Source organism: Equus caballus, chromosome 18 (assembly GCF_041296265.1).
Source record: "Equus caballus isolate H_3958 breed thoroughbred chromosome 18, TB-T2T, whole genome shotgun sequence".
Taxonomy (NCBI): domain Eukaryota; kingdom Metazoa; phylum Chordata; class Mammalia; order Perissodactyla; family Equidae; genus Equus; species Equus caballus.
Window position 1 is genome coordinate 82,515,853 of NC_091701.1, and position 7,292 is coordinate 82,523,144.

Below are 7,292 nucleotides of genomic sequence, written 5' to 3' on the forward strand. Positions count from 1 at the left end.
GCAGCGCGCTGCGGCCGGCGGGCGGGCCCCGCGGGCGCGGCATGGGCGCCGTCCCGCCCGCTCCCCGGCAGGGGGCTCCGCGGCCCGCCGCTCCGGGCGGGGCGGCCTCCGGGCGCGCTCGGCTCCTCCCCGCGCTCGCTCCTCGCAGCTCCCGCCCGAGCGGCGGCGGCGGCGGCGGCGTCTGGGCCCGGCTGACCGGCCTCTGCCGCCCGCCCGCCGGGTCACCTGCCTCTAGGGCCGGAGGCCCCGCCCCGGGCCCGCCACGCCACGCCCCCGGGCCGCGGGACCCGCCTGCGGACACGCCCCCGGGCCCGCCCCCGTCCCGCTCTCCGCACCGCCCCGCCCCCGGCTTCCCGAGGCCCCGCCCAGAGCGGGCGCCGCGAGCGTGAGCCAATCGCGGGCCGGGACGCGGCGGGGGCGGGGCAAACGCTAATCTGGCCTCCAGCCCTTGGGCAGCGCTGGCGGGGTGCCCCGCGAGTCCTGGATCAGCGCCCGCGTGGGGCTCCCTCCCGCGGGGTCCCTCCCTCGAGACTCCCTCCCGCGGGCTCCCTCCCGCGGGGTCCCTCCCTCGGGGCTCCCTCCCGCAGGGGTCACTCTCCCTGGGCTCCCTCCCGCGAGGTCACTCTTGTGGGCTCCCTCCCGCGGGGTCCCTCCCTCCGGCTCCCCTCCCGCGGGGTCACTCCTGCGGGGCGAGCCAGGAGCCCGGCGCCTGCCCCTCCGCGCCGCCCGCGCCAGTGCGCCCAGTGGACAAGCGGTGCCCCCGAGCCCTAAGCTGAGCCGCACGGCCGCTGACCGTCCGCGCCACCCCTCGGTTCGCGGTCCCGCCGCGGCTTGCACAGGTGAGGAAACCCCACCAGACGAGCTCATCCACGTCTCCAGCGGCCACGGCCCGACCCGGGGCCCCCCAGGTGTCCGGGACCCGCACGCGGTGGGCGCTCCGCGGCGAGCCCGGATTCGACCCCGGAGTTGGGCCACGCATCGCCAGCTGTCACCAACCCGCGTCCACCAGCGGCATCGCCAGAGCTTCACCTTCGCGTCTCGTAACAAAACCACAGTGTGGCGACAAGAAAGTGCTTTCTGTCTTTGGAGGGCGAGAGAGGGGTTAGTCCTTTGTCCGCGAAGTTTAAACCCAGCGGCTCCCAAGTCGCTCGCGGAGAGGAGGCACACCACTCGTCTCTGCCGTGGGCGCGCTCCGCCCCGGGGTGCGCCCCGCGCACCTGTGCACCGCGCACCCGTGCACCGCGCACCCGCCCCGGGGTGCCCCTCGCACACTCGTGCACCGCGCACCCGCCTCTAGGTACCCCCAGCGTGCCGGTGCACGAGCCCCGGGCACCGCGTACCTGCACCCGCGCCCCCGCCTCCGCCCGAGGGACCGCTCACCTGCCCCCTCACACTCGTCCCCAGGTGCCCCTTGCGTACCCGTGCGCCGCGCACCCGCGCACCCGCCCCTAGGTGCCCCCCGCGTACCCATGCACGCGCCCGCGCCCCTGCCCGGGGGGCCGCGTACCTGCGCCCTCACACTCGTCCCCAGGTGCCGCCCGCTCACCCGTGCACCTCATACCCGCACCCCCCCCCCGGAGGACCACGCACCCGCCCTGGGGTGCCCCACGCACACGCGTGCACCGCACAGCCGCCCCCGCACACCAGGGACCGCGCGCCCGTACCCGTGGACCGGCGCGGGGCGCGGGGGCGCACGGAGCGGTCCGGCCAGCGGCGAGACCTGTGGGCGCCCCCACAGCGGGACGCACTGTGGCGCTCCCCAGATGGGTTGTTACGCGGCGTTTCCAACGTCCTAAAATGCCTCTTTTCTACGTGTTCTAATTAGGTGTTTAGCATACTTGAAATTCATTCACACGCTTACAAAGAGGGTTTGTATTGTTTCCCACTCCCCACCCCTTCTTTCCACTGGGAAGAAGGAGAAAGAAGGCAGGAGGGCCTGAGGACTTGGAGGACCCCGGACTGAAGGGCTGCGGTAGCCTACAGTATTGACGATTCGCGCAGACTGGGAGACTAAGGGGCAGAGCAGACCTCGCCCTCCTGCTCATCAACAAGGCTTCGTGGGAAATAATGAGGAATATGTGAGGAATATGTGCCTCAGATTTAAAGGGAATATCAATAGCTTCACCAACGTCAAAACTACTGATAAATATGTTTAAAATGTACATTAGGTGTTTCGTTCCCTGGAATTCTACAGGTGTTCATATTTTATCTCTTTTATTTTTTGGAAATTCTTGGCCCTCGGTCTGCAAACATCCCAGGGTTGAAAGTCGTGGGAGTCCAAGAGCTGTGGAATAGCAATCAAACAGATAGGGAAGCCCTCAGTGGAAAGAATGTGGCGACCAACATGCCGAGGGAGGGCTGTCTCCTTTGGTGCCCTTTATGCAACGCGTGTATTATTGGGGACCGACAAGTGCTGGCTAATAATAAAAAGTATTTGAAGTTGGAGAATGTTAATCACTCACGCTGGAATTTAGCTAGAATGCTTGTGTTATTTCACTTGGTTCTGAATCAAACCATGTTATCTACTAGTTTGTAAACCTCTCTCTTCTTAACAGCGAAATATTATTTTTGCTTGGAGATCACTAATAGTAGTAGTATTAACAATAGAAAACTTTGCCAAAAGAGACTTATTTTCCATTGTGTAGCTTTTTGTATCATTTGAACTTTTGCTTTTAAATATATAGTACTTCAATTTAAAGGCAGTTTAAAATGTGCTGATTGTTTAACACGCGTTAAGCAGGGTGCTAAGTAACTCATTTACAGTAGCTCATTTAATTCCTACAACAACCAGATGAAACTGCCACCATAATGACTTGCTTGAAGTTACTTATTAGTCCATGGAAAGGACAGATATCAAAATTTTCTCCTGAGTCATAATTTACTACTCAACAAACTAGAAAACACTAAATTATTTTTTTTAGGATGAGATTTTTCAGAACCTGAAACATTGCCAAGCATTCTGGTGTATTAATTCACTGGCTTATGCATCCATCATCCATCCATCCAACAAGCATCAGATTTCTGAGTTGAAGACACTACTGCTATAGTAAACATGTTTCTAAAAGCCAAATTCATGAAATCCCACTTTAATTATTACCCAAGTTGTGTTTATGAATTGATGAAAATATAGAGGATAATGCTAAACATTCCATCTAGTAAGTGTGTGACATTCTAAAAGTTTTGAAGTATTGGTTTTGGATTTTGTCATCAGGGGATGGTTGCAGGATTTTAAACCATACTAGGCTTGTGTTGACTATACATGTATTGTTCTGTTGAGACATGTGACAGTTCAATGCTAAAGGAACAAGTGGACAGGTGGCCTTCGTAAACTTTTCAGTATCTTGGGACTCAAGCCTGTAACAGGATGCTGCGTGATAGGCACCTTCAGTCAGCATTTGTGAAACAAATGGATGGATGAATGACAACTGAGATTAACTTTTTAAACTTTAGCAACTGACACTGAATCCTTGAACACAGACTTGTGAGCGACATCTCCGAGGGTCACCACACCACACCCTGTTAAATGCAGGGTGCGTCCAAACCTCAGCTCTGCCTGTGCCAGCTGTGCCACTCTGGACAAGTCACCTAACAGCTCCGGCTCCTCTTTCCTTGTCTGTAAGATGGAGTTTAAAATAGTTATCAAGTCGTAGTGAGGGGTAAATGAATTTATATGGTAAAGGGCTTAGAACCATGTCTGGCACCAGGTAAGTCTATATAGCTCTTAGTTATTATTCTTTCTACTATGGTTCATTCTATTTTTCTGTTTTCCCAATCTTCTATATTTTTTTTTGTATATTACCTTAATAATGGAAAAATAGTTACCTTTTTTTAGATGTAGTTTATATCTGAGTGCATTCCCAGCTGACACCAGCTGTCTCTAGCATTTAGATATTAGCTGTTTTATGCCAAAGCAGGGATCATTCCACTTGCCCTGGATCAAAGTGCATACGCCTGACATCAGCAACCAGTCCATGAGTGTGTGAGCGTGCACTGTGCTGGCACAGACGCCCACAAGCCAACATGAACGCGTCACAGGTGTTTCCAGACCAGCTCCTTACATGTCCTGGAGCATTTCTGATCACTCCTCTTCTCATCAGATCAGACACCTTTAAACGAGAAACCGAGACACTGACCAGAGGATTAACGTGATGAGTCATTTGTCCAGGTTCACAATGCAGGTGGAATAATCCAACTATGCTTTTCAGTCCTCTCCCATCCCCCAGCAGGGTGGAGATTACGGAAGTCAAGGCTTCTTTCTCCCCAGAGGCGATGGAAATACTAATCTCTCCCACGTGGAGTGGTTGCTCTCCGCTGCACCGTACTCACCGGGGAGCCTTAAGAAGCACGTTGATTTTTGGTTTTGTTTGCTTGCTTGTTTGTGTTGCTGTTTTGTTTTAACTCTCCAAGTGATTCTGATTTTCAGCTACAACTACACGTAGATGATTTTATTTCCTCAGTAAGCCCCACACTTGGGCCCAGCTGGATCTTCTGCAGACAGAGTTACTCACCTCGGTATGTAAAATGGAGCACGTCCGGGAAGGTGGAGAGAAGTGCATTCTGGTCTAATCGCATGTGGGTCTGTTTGGGCTGAAGGAAACATTATGTAAACAACAGAATTGTTGTTCAGTGATGGCACCGTTGATATCAGCGATGACCGCAGTGACGGCACCCGATGGGCACTGAGCATTTCCAGCGTGCGTGCACTCTGCAAGCATTTTACCTGTACGATCTCTGTTACTCCCAAGAATCCTGTCAGGTTGATATTATTATCCCCATTTTATAGATGAAGAACTGAGGCTCCGACGAGTAACTTGTTACCAAGGTCACACACCTTCCAGCTGGGGTTTTCCCGACTCCGAAGCCTGTGCTGCCCCCAACTGCAGCCTCATTGTCGGCCCTGCAGTGGAGGGTGCTGAGAACCACTGGTGGCAAGTCTCGAGAGAAGCAACTTTCCTTATTCCTTGGCATCCTTATCCTGGGGACCAGGCTGAATCTTTAATTCTGGGGTAGCCTCTTGTGTGGGGGCTAAAGTGTGGAAAAGCTCTGGGGTCTGGATTCATCTAGAATCCAGCACAAGTCTAGGGCCAACTTGCTCTTTGGGTTTTGCAGACTGGGTGCCAAGTGGGGTGCCACTTAGACGAGATTTCAGGACCTTCCTGGTATCTTGGCAGAGGATGCTTCAATTCAGTAAATATCAATGCTGTGCCTGCTGTGAGCTAAGCACTAGTGCCAGGGGTATGAAGATGGTGAGGCCCAGACTTCCCAGGCAGGGCACAGCGGAGCACAGAGGAGCCCAACTTGGCAGCTCAGGAAGAGCCAGGCTGTGTCTGGAAGGCTGGATGCGAGTTAGGCGATCTCTCAGTCAGGGTTTAGCACAGGAAGCAGGAACCACTCTAGGTATTTCAAGCAGAGAAAGACTTAATACTGAGAATCAAGCAGGGGCTTATACAATTGTTAGAAGGGCTGGAGGGGCAGAGGTCAGGGGCTACTCCTGGACTATTGAGTTCAAGGGCCCACCATGGGGGTACGTTCCAAAAGTCGAGATGGTGCTGCTGCAGCAACTGCTCCTCATACCTGTGAAACTTGTTACTAGACACTGAGATGGGACACTGAGTCCAACAACATTAAATGCCTCTTATCATCACCTCTCAGCCCTGCTGGCCAGGAGCAACAGCAGCAGAATGATGCCTTCTCCTTGCATCTGCCTGCCAAACCTCACAGGAGCACACCTGGTTGACTGAACTTTGTTCAGATCCAGACTCTAGCTGCAAGGGAGTCTGGGAAATGTAGTTTTGAGGTTTCCAATCTCTCCAGCTGGATTACTAGAACAAGGATTGAATGGAGTCCCCGAGAGGCAACCCTCAGCATCCACTGCGGGTGAAAACTGAGAAGGACTACCTAGATGGAGGAATCTGCAGAGGTGGAGGGTGTAGGGCAGAAAGCACGGTGTGCAGCTGGGCACGACCAGGCTACTGGAGGGCAGCAGAAGCATCAGAATCTGAACGTGCCCTCCTGTCTAGTCAGCATCTTCTTTAATTAGTTAGATTTGCATGTTCACTCTAACACTCTTGCATTGATGTGGTGGTTGATTTATTCAACTGACCACTAATACAGAAGGAGGAAGGAAATGAGCAAAAAGCAGATGAGAGAATAAACAGAAGTGCTGGGGGATGTTCATCCACAAAGAAAAAGCACTTTAACCTTCTCCCAGTTCGGTGCTATGAACACTGTTGATGTCCTCCCCAGGCTTTTTCCCTTTCTCCTTCCTGACAGAACCCCAGTGTTTTGTTTGGGTTGGGAACCTACCGTTTTCTGCACAGCCACCTGCTTCACAGCAGACAGGACCTCCTGTCAAGCCCCAGGCAGTAACACATGGTTGGTCCAACTGCTCACGTTGCCCCTTCTTATTAGTATTCAGGTTACTCGTGTGTGGGGGGCACAGTTCTGGCCCACAAGGGTGTGGGCCAGTGTGAGGTAAGTGTCAGGCCTTATGGGAGAGATTTTACCCCAAAGGAGAGACAGTCTCCTCTCCTGCTGGCTATTGTTTGGTCCACATGTGATACCTCCCACTGTGGGCGCCATCTTGCAACCTCGAAAGAGCTAAGCTGAGGCACTGAGGAAGGATGGCATGGACATCTGCCTGCCTCCGCACTTCTTCTCATGTGACACAATACGTTGCTTCTTTTCTGAGCCCGCTGAGTCAGAGTGTTCAGCCAAAATTATCATAACTACTACATGCGGTCTGTACACCCAGGACAAGGATGTGCCCCCTTAAACTTGGCCAATGAAAGTCTCTGGAGGAGATTTACAAAAACTTATTCCCCCTTTTCCACCAGGAAAACTGCTATTCGTGCTTCAAAAGCATTCAAGACCCACTCAAACCTCACTTCTGTCAGGCTGTCACCTGTTACCGCCCTTCTGCGTTACTCACCAGCACTCAGCTGATACACATGAGCCCCTGTTACGGGTCTGGTCACCTTTCAGACACAGGGGGTATAACGGGGAGATACCAGTCTGGTGGGAAGACAGACAGTGAAACTTTAATGTGATGACTCTTATGAAAGGGAAAAAAAGAATTCTTAGGGCAGCATTTCAAAGGAAGGGGATAACTACCTTGAGATTATTTTATTGTACTGTGATTATCTGTTCATATATCGGTTTTTTCCCCTAGATTGTGTGTCCTTACGCCCTTAAATCCCCCATCCCTTCCCTGGGAGACTGTATTTTCCAAAGATGGCTGCAAAAACTTCTCCCATTCCGTAGTTCTTCTGCAATGTGACCTTGCCGTTCCC